This window comes from Balaenoptera borealis (genome assembly GCF_965194805.1).
Source record: "Balaenoptera borealis genome assembly, chromosome: 5".
In the NCBI taxonomy this organism is placed as follows: domain Eukaryota; kingdom Metazoa; phylum Chordata; class Mammalia; order Artiodactyla; family Balaenopteridae; genus Balaenoptera; species Balaenoptera borealis.
The window spans coordinates 129,633,666-129,650,004 of record NC_138862.1 but is presented as its reverse complement, the minus strand read 5'-3'; the positions used below and the strand labels follow the sequence as shown (position 1 = coordinate 129,650,004).

At 40.7% G+C, this 16,339-nt stretch overlaps 1 protein-coding gene across 3 annotated transcripts in view; it reads left to right on the top strand.

Moving 5' to 3' along the window:
- Window positions 1–3,582: 3,582 nt before the first annotated feature.
- Window positions 3,583–16,339, top strand: part of PPP2R3A (protein phosphatase 2 regulatory subunit B''alpha) — a 206,310-nt gene continuing 193,553 nt past the window's right edge. The window contains exon 1 of one of the 3 annotated variants that reach the window (XM_082393422.1): window positions 3,583–3,726. The gene's annotated coding sequence lies outside the window, so the exon portion shown is untranslated. The remainder of the gene's footprint in view (window positions 3,727–16,339) is intronic. The other 2 variants (XM_082393423.1, XM_082393425.1) reach the window with 2 other exon arrangements.

Genomic DNA, 16,339 nt, shown 5'->3' with positions numbered 1-16,339 from the left:
CTTTTCTCCTGCTACTTTTAAGATTTTTCTCCTTATTACTGATTTTGAGTAATTTGATTTTGCTGTGCCTTCATGTGGCTTTCTTTATGGTTTTTTGTGTTTGGATGTGTTGAAATTCTTAGATCTGTGAGTATATAGTTTTCATCAATTTTGAAAATTTTAGGCCATCATTTATCCAAATATATTTTGTCGCCATCTCTCTCCTTTGGAGACTTCATTTACATATGTTAGGCCACTTAAAATTGTCCCACAATTCACTGATTCTCTTTATTTTTTCAAAAAATTTTTTTTCCTATGTATGCTTCATTTTGGAAATTTCTATTGATGTGACTTCAAGTTCACTAATCTTTTCTTTGGCAATATCTAATTTGCCACTAATCTATCCAGTGTATTTTTATTCAGACATTGTTGTCTTCATCTCTAGAAGTACAGTTTGGGTCTTTTTATGAATCTCATGTCTCTGCTTAACTTTTTGAACATTCAAAACACAATTAGAGTAACAGTTTTAATGTCTTTATCTGCTAATACTAACATCTATGACAGTCCTGGGTTTGTTTTTGATTGATTGACTTTTCTCTTTATTATGGATTGTATTTTCCTAAATCTGATCAAGTCGCTAGTTCTATTATCTGTTTATGAGAAATACAGGGGTAGAGGAACACGTTAAACAACACCTCAGAGGTGTAATCTGTAAAGTGCAGAATGTGGAAAAATCCACAGGACCAACTGTTGATTTCTTCAGTATATAAAGTGCACAGAAAGAAAAACGTTTAAGAGTTTTCACTAAATACAATGTGATGGGAATTCCCTGGAGGTGCAGTGGTTAGGACTCCTTTCTTTTACTTCCAAGGGCCCAGGTTTGATCCCTGGTTGGGGAACTAAGATCCCACAAGGTGCTTGGTGCAGCCAAAAAATAAAATTAATTTAAATTAAAATTTAAAAATAAATAAATAAAAATTAAAAAGAAGCATTATTTTTTAAAAATACGATATGAGGACCTTGTCTGAATCCTGACTTGAAGAAATAAACTATTTAAAACATTTATGAGAAAATCGGGGAAATCAGAATACTGACTAGATGTTAAGAAATCATTAATTTTTAAAGATAAATGATTTTGTTGGTTTTAAACATAGACCTTAGTTTTTAGAGATACATAGTAAAATATTTATGGGTGAAATAATACGCTGCTGTGACTTGCTTCAAAATAATCCAGGGAGGGAAAGAGAAGGTGAGGATACAGATGGAACAAATTGGCCATGGGATGGTAATTGTTAAAGCTGAGTAATGAGAGCATAGTAGTTCACATATTATTCTCTCTGCTTTTGCAATATTTGATCTTTTTCCATAATTAAAAAAAATCAGATGTTCTCTTCTCTGAAAAACTTGCCATACTGTCTCCCTACACCTAATAGAATTAATTGTGCTCAGGAATGTTCCCCTACCATCCAAATAAATTAAACTCTCATTTATTTTCAAATCGTTCTCCCTTATTCGGCCATAAACCCCTTGAGAGCAAAAATGATGTCTTACTCATTTTCTATTCTTTGTTTTTCCATCACCAAACCACAGAGCTGGGATGCTCAATAAACGATGGCGAATTGGCAGCTCTCCACCCTAATTTGCCAAGGTGTTTACGATAAAGATGCCGACTCTGTCGTACTGAATTAAATTTCAAGTTAGATGTTGTGTCCTTTATAAATTCAAGTCATACTGCATATAAATGTATGGCAAAGGAGCCCAAAAAGCTCTAATGTTAAAAACTCAGGTAATGAAACTGTCAAGGCAAACCAGGAATCCAGCAGAGATTGGCAGGGTCAGCAGTACTAAAATTGTTGTATAGTTCATTGTGTACTTCCCTTCCTTACAGGTATGCATTACACTGTGACTTTTGCAAAGTCCTTCCGTCCTGCCCTGCCTTTCTCACATGACTGCTCTAAGTATCAAGTAAGATACCCTAATGCACACGAAAGGGCTTTTTTTAAACTGGAAAGCAGTATAAGGTTTAAAGTATAATGACCTCTTTCTAAGGCATGAAGGCATCTTACAGAGCACATCATTTTAGCTATTGGAAGATCTGACCCTGGATGAAATTGTTCAGTAGGCAAAGCATGTTTTGGGTGATTATACAGTTGACCCTTGAACAACAAGGGTTTGGACTTTGCAGGTCCATTTATATGCAGATATTTTTCAATAAATATGGTACTTGGATTTTCATGTTACAGATCTTTAAATGTGGGGAAAAGTTTTGTTTGATTAGAGATTGCAGTATGTGGAGTCAAAACAACTAGGGTTTTGAGTCCTGATTCTATCCACTTTTTCAGCTTCCTGCCCTTAGGTGAGTCATTTATCAATTCCTTTGTTTTTGAGGTAGAGATAGCAGTACAGAGGACTTTCCACTGCAAGGGAGGTGGGTGGATGGTAGACGCCCGTAACCTGCCCAACTTTGTTCAAGGGTCAACTGTATATATATATATATATATATATATATATATATATATATATATATATATATATTTATATATTTATATATATATATATTTATATATTTTTATATATAATATTTTTCTTTCCTTGAACTATAATACACACACAGCACCTATTATATGCCTGGTGCTGTGCTAGGTGCTAGTGACACAGAGTGAAGACAGCTAGGTGTCCAGGACCTATCCTTGCAGGCCACCTAATCCCTGGCTATTTTTAAGCCTTCACATACCCACCTACCTCCCACCCCTAGGTGCTCCTTACTCATGCTGTTCAATCTCCTGATTGACTTATTTATTAAGTTGTTTACATGTTTATGTATTTATTGATTTATCTTTTTAATTAAGAATTTCACTTTTTCACATTTTTCATATGTGCTCTTAGCACATGATTGTGGGCAGGTGGCCTATGAGTTCCTGTGTCTGTTACAAGGAAGGCAATTTTGGGAGGACCTTCCCAAGCTGAGTCCCCCCAGCTAGTGATGAGATTTATGTTTTAAACCAGACCATTTCACATGGTGTTAAATCTCAAGAGTGGTTATAAGGGTGTTATGTCTCAGGATAATTCATAAGTTGTACATTGGTTTTATATGGCTTTCTATATTTGTGTTATATTTAACAATAACTGTTAAAAATAAATATCTCTTCTTTCAAAATTCACACAACTTGTTCACTATATTATAATGACATGTGGCGCAGGTGCTGGCCACAGGTAGGATCGGAGTTACAGGGAATGTCTGGTCAGCGGTGAGGGCTACCTGTCCACCGCCTCTGGCCTCAATGTAACCACCCAGTCGGCTACAGGAGGGCAAAACAACTAATGAAGATAACAACAACAACGATAACAGTAATAATAAACCAGAGAGTGAAACTCTCATCCGCCAAATCGTAGTATGCACTACGAATCGCGTCCCCGCAGGCCGTCCATACAGGGGACTGCACGGACAGCGGCCGTGGCGGCTCTTGCGGCGCCCCTGACTGCCCCCTTTCACTCTCTGGCCGGCAGAGTGGGCGGGGCCCGCTGGGAGGGGCGGAGCCTGGCGGGCGGGGAGGGGCGCCGAGCCCGCAGCAGAGGGTGGGGCTGAGGGATGGGAGGGGGTGGACGGGCGGCTGGGCGGGGCGCGCTTGGGCCTCAGCTCCTCACGCGCCGCTTTCCCAGCCCACATCCCGCGCCGCCGGGAGCCCTGGCGGCCAACGCTGTGCGCGAGCGGAGGCAGCAGCCAGAGGAGGAGTCGCGGACGCTGAGGTAAGCGTGGGGCAGCCCGCCGCGCGGCCCGGAGCCCTCGCGCCCCGCGTTCGGCCCGCGGGTTGTGGCGAGGGCGGGGGGCGGTGCGCGGAGGCCCGGGCGGGCGGGGCCGGGGCCTGAGGGCGGGGACCGGCCTGGCCCCAGGGGCCGGCGGGGTCGGCAGGGCAGCGCGGCGCTGGCCCTGCTGGCTGAGCCGCGGAAGTCGGGGTTGGAGGCGGTGCGGGCGCCGTCGCACGCCCGGCTCGGTCCCGGGCCTTGTCAGCCCGGGAGGTGTGGAAACGGCCTGCCCCGGGGACGCCCACGGAGGAGGGAAGGCGGGGGACGGCCTGGTCCCTCCCACTTTCGGGGGCTGGGGGGCCAGTTCGCCCGTACAACCCTCGGGAACTTGTTAATAGGAAAGCTTGGCAGAGAAACAAATGCCAACGTTTTGGAAGAACTGAGAGTCACGTCGTTAGGCGCTGAGCCTTTATTTTCCTTCCCCGCCCCCTGACCAACCTCGGCCCGACTTGGCCAAAGAAGGATGTGTCACCAGCTCGCGGCCTCGGGCGGGATCCCGGGCCCGGCTGGGAGCGGGAGTACCTGAAACAAAGGTAAACAGGGGTCGGGCTGACCCCGGCCTTGCCCCGCGCCCGCCGCTGGGCCGCCCCGGTGGGTCTCACTCCCGCGCCGACCCTGGCCGCCGCCTCGGAGGGGCTTTCTCCTGGGGGACCTCTCGATGGAAACCAGCTGGCCGGCCTTGGAGTTGATGTTGCATCTGAACTCTGCTATGCTCACATTATTCCCAATCCTCTGACTCTGGTAAAGCTTAAGGAAACTGTATCCAGTTTTAGTGGTCAGCAAATGTAAGGGAGGATAAATTGCTCTTTGTAAATTATAAGGTATTTTCTTATTAGGAAATGGTCTGGAAACACGAAATAAACATTTTTAACACGTAAGCAAAAAAAGAGTGATTAGTATGCCTTCCAAAATCTGAGGAAGTCTTCCTCCTCAAATCTTTTATGTACAAAACATCGCCCAAACCTTCCGTGCCAAGCATTTTTCTTTGTTCTTCGTTAGTCTCAGGCCTCAGTTTCTCATAGAGAGCACCCAGTCTGAGACCCTAAGAATAGCCATATACTAGAGCAGAGCGTGTGTTTCCAGCTCAGTAGGCAGCAGGCTTGTGTTACAGTAAAACACGGTTTTCTTTCTTGGTCATACTATTTTAAATTACCTCAATTTCATTTCTCCCAGGAGTATCCATGACTTTTAGTGAAAACCTTTTAAAAAATCTATAGACTAATTTATACATACAGTTTATTCACACTTATTGCATCCTGTCCTCTCTGGCAGAAGAACTTATAGCATGAGATACTTGTGGAAAAACTTGAATCTTTTCTAACTCTGGGAGCTCAGAAATTGAGGCCAGAGGAAAGAAGTTTTTTTTAAAAATGGAAAGCTTTGGAGAAGTCTTTACCAGGACCAACCTGGCTGTTGAGTTCAAAAAATAGCTTTATCTACAAATGATCTGAACTTTAAGCAGTTAAAGATTTATTTGTATTCATAAGTATTTGCATATTTTAAAATGCAGCTAACATTCTGGAGATTGAAAGGGCTATAGGACTTTATCTTATTCTGACTTAATTTGGCCTTAATGTTTAGCTGAAACCACTGCCCTAAGAGAATGAAAGGTTTGTTTCAGCAAGAAGGGAATAAAGGAGATGAGTAATATTGGAGTATGGGCTACTTGAGGGGGGTACCTGTTCAAACCATAACTTTGCTTTTAAACTCTTCAGAGGCTTCGCATTACTTCTGGCAAACAGTCTCCACTGATATGGTCCATGCCACCCTTCAACACACAGCTTAAAGCTTTACTTCCTCTCTGAAGTTTTTCTTGACATCCTCCTCACCCCACCTCCCCCCCAAAAAAAACCCACTGCCTGGAATAGAATTGATCACCCTTTTGAGTATGACCGTCCTCTAAATTAGAGGTACCATTGACATTTTGGACCAGATAATTCTTCTCGTGGAGGCTATCCTGTGCACTATAGGATGTTTAGCAGCATTCCTGACCTCTAGTTAATAGTTACCAGTAGTCCGCCTGCATACACACACAGTTGTGACAGTCAAACAGTCACACAACCCACACCACCCACACCACCCACACTCAAAAATGCCTCTAGACATTGCCAGATGTCCCCTGGGAGGGCCAAAATCATCCCCAGTTGAGAACCACTGTTCTAAAGGGACTGCTGTCTTAACACTAATGACACTGCATTGTCCTCATTTGCTTCTGTGTCATTTTTTCTACTCTGCTGGGTTTGAAGGTAAGAGCAGTCATTCATTTAACAAGCATCTGAGAGAGAGCCTACCTTGCCAGCCAGACCTTAATTTAGGTCTGGGACTACAGTGGTAAAAGCCACGGATGTGGTCTCTGCACTCCTGGACCTTACAGTCTAAAGAGAGTGACAGACACATACATGTATATTTAATTATACAGTTCCTCGTTACAATTGTGATAGATTCTGGAAGCAGTACAGGGTGCTCTGAGTACATAAAAAAGGGGTACTGACCTAGTTTGGAAACTAGGGAAGGTTTCTTTGGGAAAGAGGTAGACTGAAGAATAAATGGAAGTTACAAGGTAAAGCTTAGGGCGACTATATTCCAGGCAGAAGGAGCAGGACCTTTTCTGGGAATTCAGAGACCAGTGTGGCTGGAGGATGGAGAGTGATAGGGGCCGGATGATACAAAATGAAGCTGGGAAAGTAGGCGAAGGCACGGTGAGCAGCAGTTCTCAGTCCAGCCTGCTTATCAGAATCACTAGAGGAACTTAAAACAATACTAGTGCCTGGGCCGTGCTCCAGGCCCATTAGATCAGAATGTCTGCAGTGGGTCTTATTTCCTCCCCCAGCTGCCACTTTCCTCATACCTTCCAGCGGGATAACCACTGTTAGTAATTTTATGTATCATTCTAGACATTTTCTGTGGCATTCAAGCAAATGCATATTCTTTCTTCCTGTTGTTTACACAAATGGTAGCATACTGTACACACTGTTCTGTTCCTTGTTTTGTTCGCTTAACAATGTCCTGGAAATCTTTCCATTCTAATATATAGTTTTCTTGTTCTTTTGAACGACTGTATAGTATTCCATTGTATAGATACACCACAAATTATTTAATGGATCCTCTATTGAGGGACATTTAAACTGTGTTCCTCTATTGAGGGACATTTAAATTGTTTCCAATAATTTACTATAACAAATCATACTATGCATATGCCAGTTCACATTTGTGTGAATATATTTGTAGGATAAATTCCTAGAAGTGGAATTGTTGGGTCAAATATGTACACATACACGTTTGTAAATATTTGTGGTTGTAAAAGATTACTCTGGTCATACTGTAGAGAATGGCTTGGAAATGAGTGGATGTTGGAGAAAACTGATTCTAACTAAGATTACAGTGTGTTATAAAGTGAATTGTGTCCCCCTAAAATTGCTTTTTGAAGCCCTAATCCCTAATGTGACTATATTTGAAGATAGTCTTTAGGAGGTAATTAAAGTTAAATGAGGTCATAAGGGTTGGGGCCCTAATCCAATAAAATTGGTGGCCTTATAAGAAGAGGAGGAAGGGAAGGCCATGTGCACACAGTGAGAACATAGCCATTTACAAGCCAGGAAGAGAGTCCTTACCAGAAACCAACCTTGCTGGACCTTGATCTGGGACTTCTATCCTCCAGAACTGTAAGAATATTAATTTCTGTTGTTTAAGCCACCCAGTCTATGGTATTTTATTATGGCAACCTGAGCTGGCTAATACAGTCAGCCTTTGGTATCTGCTGGGGATTGGTTCCAGGACCCCCTGGATACCAAAATCCACGGATGCTCAAGTCCCTTATATAAGATGGCGTAGTACAGTCAGCCCTCCATATCTGCAGGTTTACATCCATGGATACAGAGGGAAAACTACACTGTGGAAAGGTAGAGAAAAACTGATAGCTGGGACCAAGTTGGTAGCAGAGGAGATGGAGAGAAGTAAATGGATGCAGGGGATATATTTAGGAGGCATAATTGATAGGATTTGATGATTGACACGGTACAAACAGTGAGGGAGAAATACGTGTATAGGATAAAGCCCAGGGTTCTCACTTACCCAGCCAGGTGAATGGTGTTACCTGAGCTAGAGAACATTGGAAGGATAAATGGTTGAGGTGGTTTAAATTACAGTTCACTTTGGGACTGATGAGAAGTGGAGATGTCACATAAGCATTTGATAATTCAAATCCAGAGCCCAGAAGGGTGTGATGGACTGGGGATATAAATATTTAGGTGTAAATTGAAGGGTGTAGATGGAATTACCCTGCACAGAGGTTGTACACCCACAGCCCAGAGCTGAATCTGGTTTACAGATGTGTGTTGTTTTTCACTGTATGTGGTTTTTGTTGTTGTTGTTTAATTTTGAGTTAGTTGCCAGTAATTTAAAATCTGAAGATTTCACATGAAAATCCAGATTTTGGAGCTTTTCTTTAAAAGTGAGAAGATGTGGCACTACTGAGCTGGCTTTCCCATGTGGGAGCAGTTGATTGGAGCTCTGTCACAGCTGATCCCAGCTGCTTTCTAGTCCACCAAAGAGCCTACCACTCCCTAAAACTGATTCCTGGCCTGCTTTGTTTATTTTCTTCTCTGACTGTGTAGGCAAAGGAGTGTGTGATGCCTGCTGTAGGGAGAGAGTATAGAATAGTGATTCTTATTTTGGCTACACATTGGAAACATTGAATGGTTAAAAAATACTGATGCTGAGGCCTACCTCAATTTCTCTTTCTGTTTGCTTGCTCTGAATTGCAGCCTGGGATTTTTAAAAGGTCCTCAGGTGATTCCACTGAGCAGTGGAAATTGAGAACCAACGATAGACATTAAGAAGAGATGAGGGCTCAGGCCCAGCATTTCAAAGTTGGGTCAAGGAGGGTAACCCCAGGAGAGGGATGAGAAGTGGCCAGAGGTACAGTGGAATGACACCTTGCTTGCCCTTAAGATATGCAAACTTAACCGAATATATTTGAAGGTGTTTCTAATTAGATGAAAGAAAGTGTTCTATTTTGCAGGTACACTTACTGTTGTTTTTTTTTTTATGCATGCATGCATACATATATGCTGTTCATAACTGTATAGAGTTATGCATACAAAAATCAGTTAGGCTTTACTTAATAGGCCATTTAAAGAATTTTTGAGAGTAATTTAAACTACATTCGATTTTTGTCTTAGAAGCTCACTTTCAAATTTAATTCCAGTTTAAGATGTGTCATGAAAGTCAAGGGAAGAGAGTATTTTAAAAAGAGGAGTCATCAAGTAAAGATGTAGACCTAAAATGATGTACTGAATTTAGCAAGATGGAGTCTTTGACCTTAGCAACAACCGTTTTAGATTGAAAAAGGCAGAAGCCAGATTGAAGTGGATAGAAAGTAAGGAAATGGAAATGGTGAATGTTGGAAAAATCTTTTGAGAAGTTTACCCAAAAGGGGAGTGATGAGGCAGGGGGAGGTGTCTTACATGTCTCTATGGTAGGTGCTTAGTCTGTGTTGGTTACCCAAACGCTTCTCCTGACTTTTCAGGGAGGTATCTCAGTCGTGCCTGATTACCCGTCTACCCCATTTCAGAGGGGTCTTGCTTATATTTGTTTTGGAGACTTTGTGCTTTTCACTGAGGAGATATTTTGCCAGGACCCTTGAGACTCAGATGTTGGTGATTAGGCCCTTAGTCTCTTTCTTATCTGGAAAGCCATAGAACTCCTAAGGACCAGCAGGGCTCCAGTGACCCTGACATCATCCTTTCGGTGAACTGATGAACAAAGACCAGATTGTTGGCATGTTGAAAATGGAATACTTGGCTATGTCAGGGAATATGTATCCCTGTCATTCCTAGGGATAGTTTTTGCAGCTGTGTTTTTTTCTAATTAACTTGATATTGCAGTTTGGTTTTCCAGTTGCGTGTATGTAACATTTCTCATACTTTGAAATCTTTATCATTGATGGTGATTAAAGGGTATGGATATAAGTTGGAGAAGTAGGCCCTCATTGAGCTCAGAGAGAAGGAGAAGAAGAGAACACCAAACAAACTTTGGTTTCCAAAAGGTTGTATGAATGCTGTTACCTTGAAGACTTTGGATTAGACTGACTCTCTGGAGTGGGTTGTAATGCAGATGTTCACTACCAATCTGTCATTTATCCATTTCTGCCTCACTGGCAACCTTAATCTGGCACAGGAGGGTTTAAAGGTCAGTTTTTACACTTCATGTTTCTAAAAGTTGTGATCTACCAGCAGAACAGAAACCACAGGGGTTGGAAAATGCCAAGGATTATTAGTGAAGAATGGTATTTATTAGTTGAAGGCATAAGCCCCATTGCTGTACTCTTTTTGCAAACAGGAGTATCATCTTGTAAGGGATTGTCCTTCATAGTTGTCATTGGTTCATCAGATAGGTGCATGATGGTTAACTTCTAAATGAAGGATGACTTTGTGGCATGAATAGCAGACTTTGGTTTAAGGTTTATACTGGGAGTTTATGGTAAGAAAATATTTTGTTTAGAAACTTGTATGTGCTTAGGCAATTGTAGGAATTCTTTTATCACAAATATAGTTAGGTACTATGCCTGATGGTGATAGATGGAGGGAAAAGTTCACTGCCAAGGTTGTCCAGAGCTCCTTTGGTTTGTAAAGGAGACAGTGGTTGCATGGTAATAGGATTTAGAGTCAGTTCGTGGGTGCATGACTTGATCTGTCAAGTGTGAGCTGTGTGACTTATTGTTTTTATTGAGTTAAAATTCACATAACATAAAATTAACCATTTAAATCATTTTAAAGTGTACAATCAATGAATCTCAATACATTCACAGTGTTGTGCAACCATCACCATTATCTAATTCCAGAACATTTTTTATCACCCCAGAAGGAAGCCGTGTACCCATTAAGCAGTTACTCTCCATCCCTTTATCCCCCTATTTCCTGGAAACCACCAGTTTGCTTTCTTTCTCTATGGAGTTGTTTATTTTGGACATTTCATATAAATGGAATCACACAAAATGTGACTTCCTGTGTCTGGCTTCTTTCATTTAGCATGATGTTTACAAGGTTCATTCATGTTGTAGCATGTGTTCCTTTCTTTGAATAATATTCATTCCTGTCTTTGAATAATAATTCCACTGAAAGGATATACCACCTTTTGTTTATCCGTTTATCAGTTGATGGACATTTCAGTTGTTTACACCTTCTGGCTACTGTAGATAGTGTTGCCAAGAGCTTTCGTGTGCAAGTTTTTACTTGAATACTTGTTTCAATTCTTTTGTATATATACCTAGGAGTGGAATTGCTGGATCATATGGTGATTCTATGTTTAACTTTTTGAGGAACCACCAAACTGTTTTCCACAGCGACTGCACCATTTTACATTTCCACTATCAGTATTTGAAAGTTATAGTTTCTCCACGTCCTTGTCAACACTTGTTATTTTCTGGTTTTGTTTTGGTTTTGGTTATGGCCATCCTCGTGGATGTGAAGTGATATCGCACTGTGATTTTGATTTGCATTTCTCTAATGACTAATGATGTTGTGCATCTTTTAATGTGTTTGTTGGCCATTTGTATATCTTTGGAGAGATGTCTATTCAAGTTCTTTGCCTGTTTTTTAATTGGGCTGTTTGTCTTTTTTGTTGTTGAGTAGTTAAGAGTTCTTTATATATTCTGATTACTAGACCCTTGTCAGATACCACCAAGAGTGGTATGATCCTTCAGCAACCACCAAGAGTCTTCCATTCTAGTGCATAGTGAGTCATGACATAACTAGAGGGCTGGGATCCAGCCAGTCACAGAGTCCCAGGTACAAAAGGTATTTGGATACGTTGTACCCATCCAGAATTAAAGGTATATTTTCTTGTAGAGCATGCATTTGTCAAATTCTGTTGCTATTCCTCTCAAATTTATTTATTTTTTAAATAAATTTATTTATTTGTTATTATTATTTTTTGGCTGTGTTGGGTCTTCGTTGCTGCATGCGGGCTTCCTCTAGTTGCAGCGAGAGGGGGCTACTCTTCGTTGTGGTGCGCGGGCTTCTCATTGTGGTGGCTTCTCTTTTTGCAGAGCACGGGCTCTAGGTGCGCAGGCTTCAGTAGTTGTGGCACATGGGCTCAGTAGTTGTGGCTCTCAGGCTCCAGAGCGCTGGCTCAGTAGTTGTGGCGCACGGGCTTAGTGGCTCTGCGGCACGTGGGATCTTCCCGGACCATTGCTTGGATTCTTAACCACCACGCCATCAGGGAAGTCCCTCTTCTCAAATCTAGGGATAGCTGTTCTAGGTGTGTGAGTCACAGTTTTCAAAACTAAAGAGTTTTCAGGCTTTGAAGGAGAATAAAGGCAGTTCTTTTTATTGAACCAAGAATTCTCACATTTCAATGTATCAGCCTTTAAACTTCTAGAACTAAGACTATTTCCTGATTCAGTGGTTAGTGATCTTATTCACCTCAATCAACAAATATTTATTGAGTTACCACTATGTGCCTGGCACTTTGCTAGATACTAGAGATACAGTGCCTTATGATAGAAGCCCAAACTCTCTCTTGACCCTGCATCCTCCTCCAAATCTGTTCCTCTCTGTTGTCTAACTCACTCAGTCCAGTTCCTTTCCACCAGTCTCTCTTGAGTCCTCTCTCTTGAGTCAGGCCTTTACCCTCCACATTGCTAACTCCAGTGAGTAAGTTTTCAGTCTTTTTCTTACTTGACCTTTCGACAGCATTTTGCACAGTTGATTATTCCTTTCTTTGAAATGCTTTCTTCACTTAGCTTCCAGAGTACTACATTCTCTGCATTTCCTCCTACCTTACTGGTGATTCTTTCTCAGTCTTTTTGTTTTCATCATCTTCCTGACCTCTGAAAATTGGAGAGCTGTTTATTCCTCAAACCTCTGTTCTTCCTTATCAACCGTATTTCCTTGTCATTTCACCCAGTCTCATGACCTTAAATATACACCAACTGCTACCACCAAGGACTACCAATTTTTTCTCCAAGTTAGACCTCTTCTCTGAATCTCATACTCTGATATCAAAGTGCCTACTTGACCTCTCCACTTGGATATCTAACAGACATCTCAAAACTGAACTCCTCTTCTTCCCCTCTAAAACCCACTCTTCCCACAGCCTGTCCCATCTCGGTAAATAGCAGCTCCATTCTTCCAGGAACCCAGGCCAAAAACCTTGGCAACATCTTTGACTCTCTTCTTTCTCTTTCACCCCACATTCAGTCTATCAGCAAACCCTCTTGGCTCTACATTCAGAATGTATCAGAATTGCTCACATCCCAATATCTCTACTGCTTCTACCTTGTCCAGACCACCATTGTATCTCACCTAGATTACTGTCATCGCCTCTTTTTCCCTGCTTCTGTCCTTGCTCTCCTAGCAGCTAGAGGGACCCTGTTAAAAGTAAGTTCTCTGATCAGAGGCTTTACACTTACCTACAAGGCCCTACATATCTAAACCCCCTTTTACTTCCCTGACCTCATCTCCTGCTACTCTCCCCTGTGCTTACTTTGTCCCAGTCACAAATGGTTCTTGTTCTTCCTTCAACAAAGCAGCTACATCCCTGCCTCAAGACCTTTGCTTTCCCCTAATATCTACAAAGCTCCTTCTCTCAGGTCTTTGTTAAAGTTCATTTTCCCCAGCACTCCCTTCCCTTTCAAACTCTTCTTCCCAGATCTCTCAATAATCTGGGTGTTCCTCCCATCCCCCGCAAGACTGAGCACTGAGGCTGTTTCTCTCCCGTGCCCCCGTATGTGTATTCATCTTTAAGCTTTATTTTGAACTGAGTCCCTCCAGTTTTGTTTTGTTTTAAGCAGTTTGAAAACTGCTTGTCTGTGAAGTTAGAAATAAAAAGCAGAGATTAGTGTCTGTGAATGGGTATGTCATTAAGGACTTAGAAATCATAGCAAAGGCACACTGAGCCCTTCCATTTCGTGATCCCAGGCATAGTCCCTGTTTCACAGCCTTGAGGGTGGAGCCCTGGAATGCTCCTGCTATGAGTACTGATGAACACAGCACTCCTGCCAACGCCAAGCCCCAAGCACTGTGGCTCAGGTGTCAGCATTTTGTCTTTTCTCAGCATGGTACATCTTAGCAATATTGGCATTCTCCTCACATTCTAGTTGGTACCTCTCCCATGGCAGGCCCTGCTCAGTGAGTGGAGGTTCACTCAGTGTTGGCAGCAGTATTGGAATCCATGTATTAAAGGCAGTTAAGGGTTCCACATAATGAAGAGAGTGTGTTGATTCTACTGTGAAATGCCTCATACTGAAAAGAAAAGGGCAACAGATCATGTCCAATGACGGTCTCTCTGGATAGCAGCAGGTTGAGAGGCTTCATCTGGGTCATTGTTTCTCAGCTTGTCTATAAACCTGCAGGCCTTCATGAGGGCATTCTGGCGGGATCATGTTATTAAAGGCTGGAATGGTGTCTGTTTTGATTCATTATTTTAAAAGACAATGCATTATTTCTAATGAGTTTTTAACCAAACAAGTATTATATAAATATGTTCTCCTTGCCTCTACTCTTTTCCTAGATGAGCTAATTTCCTAGATGACAAATAAGTAGATAAATAAAAAATGTAATTTCAGAGAGTGGTAATAGTGCTATGAAGAAAATTAAGTAGGGCTATTCCCCTGATGATGAACACTTGAGTTGTTTCCAGTTTTTCCTCTTTTAAACATTACTGCAATGAACATCCTTGTACTTATGCAAATGTGTGAATGTTTATATTGTTTAAACAACTGAAAGATGCAATTACTGGGTCATATAATCATATAATCAAAATTTTAATAGATAATGCCAAATTGGTCCCCAAGGTATCTATACTAATATTATGTAACTATATAATATGTAATATAATTAAAAGCAGTAATGTGTTCATGTTTTTTAATAAATAAAATATTTTTATTACTTTATTACTTTTAGTTACACTAGGAATATAGAATACATTCTCTTTGTTAAAAAAAAAATTTAACAGAGGACAAAAATCCTCATGCCTTCACCAACTTGAAAATTTTTGCCTCTCTCAAAAGTTTTTTAAACTCCTCTCTCCTTGTTTTAATTTTTATTTCCATGTGGTTGAGCATCTTTTCTAGTTTTTGACCATTTGTATTTCTTTTTTTCTTTTCTATTTGGATTGCATAGCAAAGACTGCTGGTTACCTCCTGTGATCCATTCTTCCTTCATCTTTAGTAATAGGAACCCCAGCTTTTAGCCAGGTCCATTGCTGCCCATCCAGAAGACTATATTCTTTGGCTTCCTTGGAGCTAAGTATAACTATGTAAGTTTTAGCTAAAATACATAAGCAGAAGGGTTTGATATGACTTTCTGAAGTCTCCTTCAAGAGAGGAGGCTCTCCCTCAACCCTTCACACATTCTATTTATTGGAACACAGATGTAATGACTTGAGCTCTAACAGCCATCCTAGACTATGAGGACCATGGTGGTAGCTCAGTGAGCCAGAAAGTCTGGGTCTCTGAGCATTTGGTCAAGCTGCTGCACCAGCCCTCAACTTCTTTTGCATAAGAGAAATTTAACTTCTGTTTTGTTTAAGCACTCTTATTTTTGTTTTTTCCTGTTATATGCAGCATAGCAAATACTTTTTATTTATTTATAGGAGTTCTTTGGCTTCTAGATACTCATTCTTTATTTATGAAAATGGTACATTTTCCTCCAATCTGTTGTAGTCCTCTCCCTTTGTTAGTTATGGTTTTTAATTTTGATGTCAGATTTACCTATCTTTGCTTTCATGGCTTTTGACTTTACTTTTTTTTTTTTTTTACTAACTTTTTTTTAACTAACTTTTTAATGGATGTCTTTCCTGCCTTAAGATATAAACATAGTATCTTACATTTTCTTATACTTTTATATAAAATTTAAGTTTTTAATTCATCTGGAATTTATTTTTGTGACTAGTGTAAGGGAGGAATCTTGTTCAATTGGCTATCCATTTGAATAATAATTTTTCTAATAAGTGGCATGTCAGATTATCAGTTAATAGATTCTCATATATGTATAGGTTGGTTTTAGGACTCTATTTAGTTCCATTGATCTTTGCTTCTGTGCCATTAACACACTTTTAATTACTATAGCTTGATAATAAATTGTGATTTTTGGTAGGTAAGGTCTTCTTTCTCTGTTCTTTTTAAAAATATTAAGCATCTACAGCACAATATTTATAAAACATATGTAAGATGTAAAGCATAGCAGTACAATGAACACTTGTTACCCACTGCTCAGTTTAAGGGAAAAATATTGCTACTACTTTGTCTTTGTCCCCCCCACTCCAAGGTTCTCTTGACTCTTCTTTCACATTTCCTCTTCCTTGTGAAATTTTAGAATTAGCTTATAAATTGATCATAGAATCAATTCACATAATTGAAGGCAATAATAGTTTCTGTATCAGTAATTGCTTTTTGGAAATTAATAAACCGATTATTTAAATGTTTTTCCCATTTAAAAAGCAACTTGGGTTGTTTCCATGTCTTAGCTATTATAAAGCTTCAGTGAACATGCGAGTGCAGATACCTTTTCAAGTTCGTGTTTTCATTTCTTTCAGATACATACCCAGAAGTGGA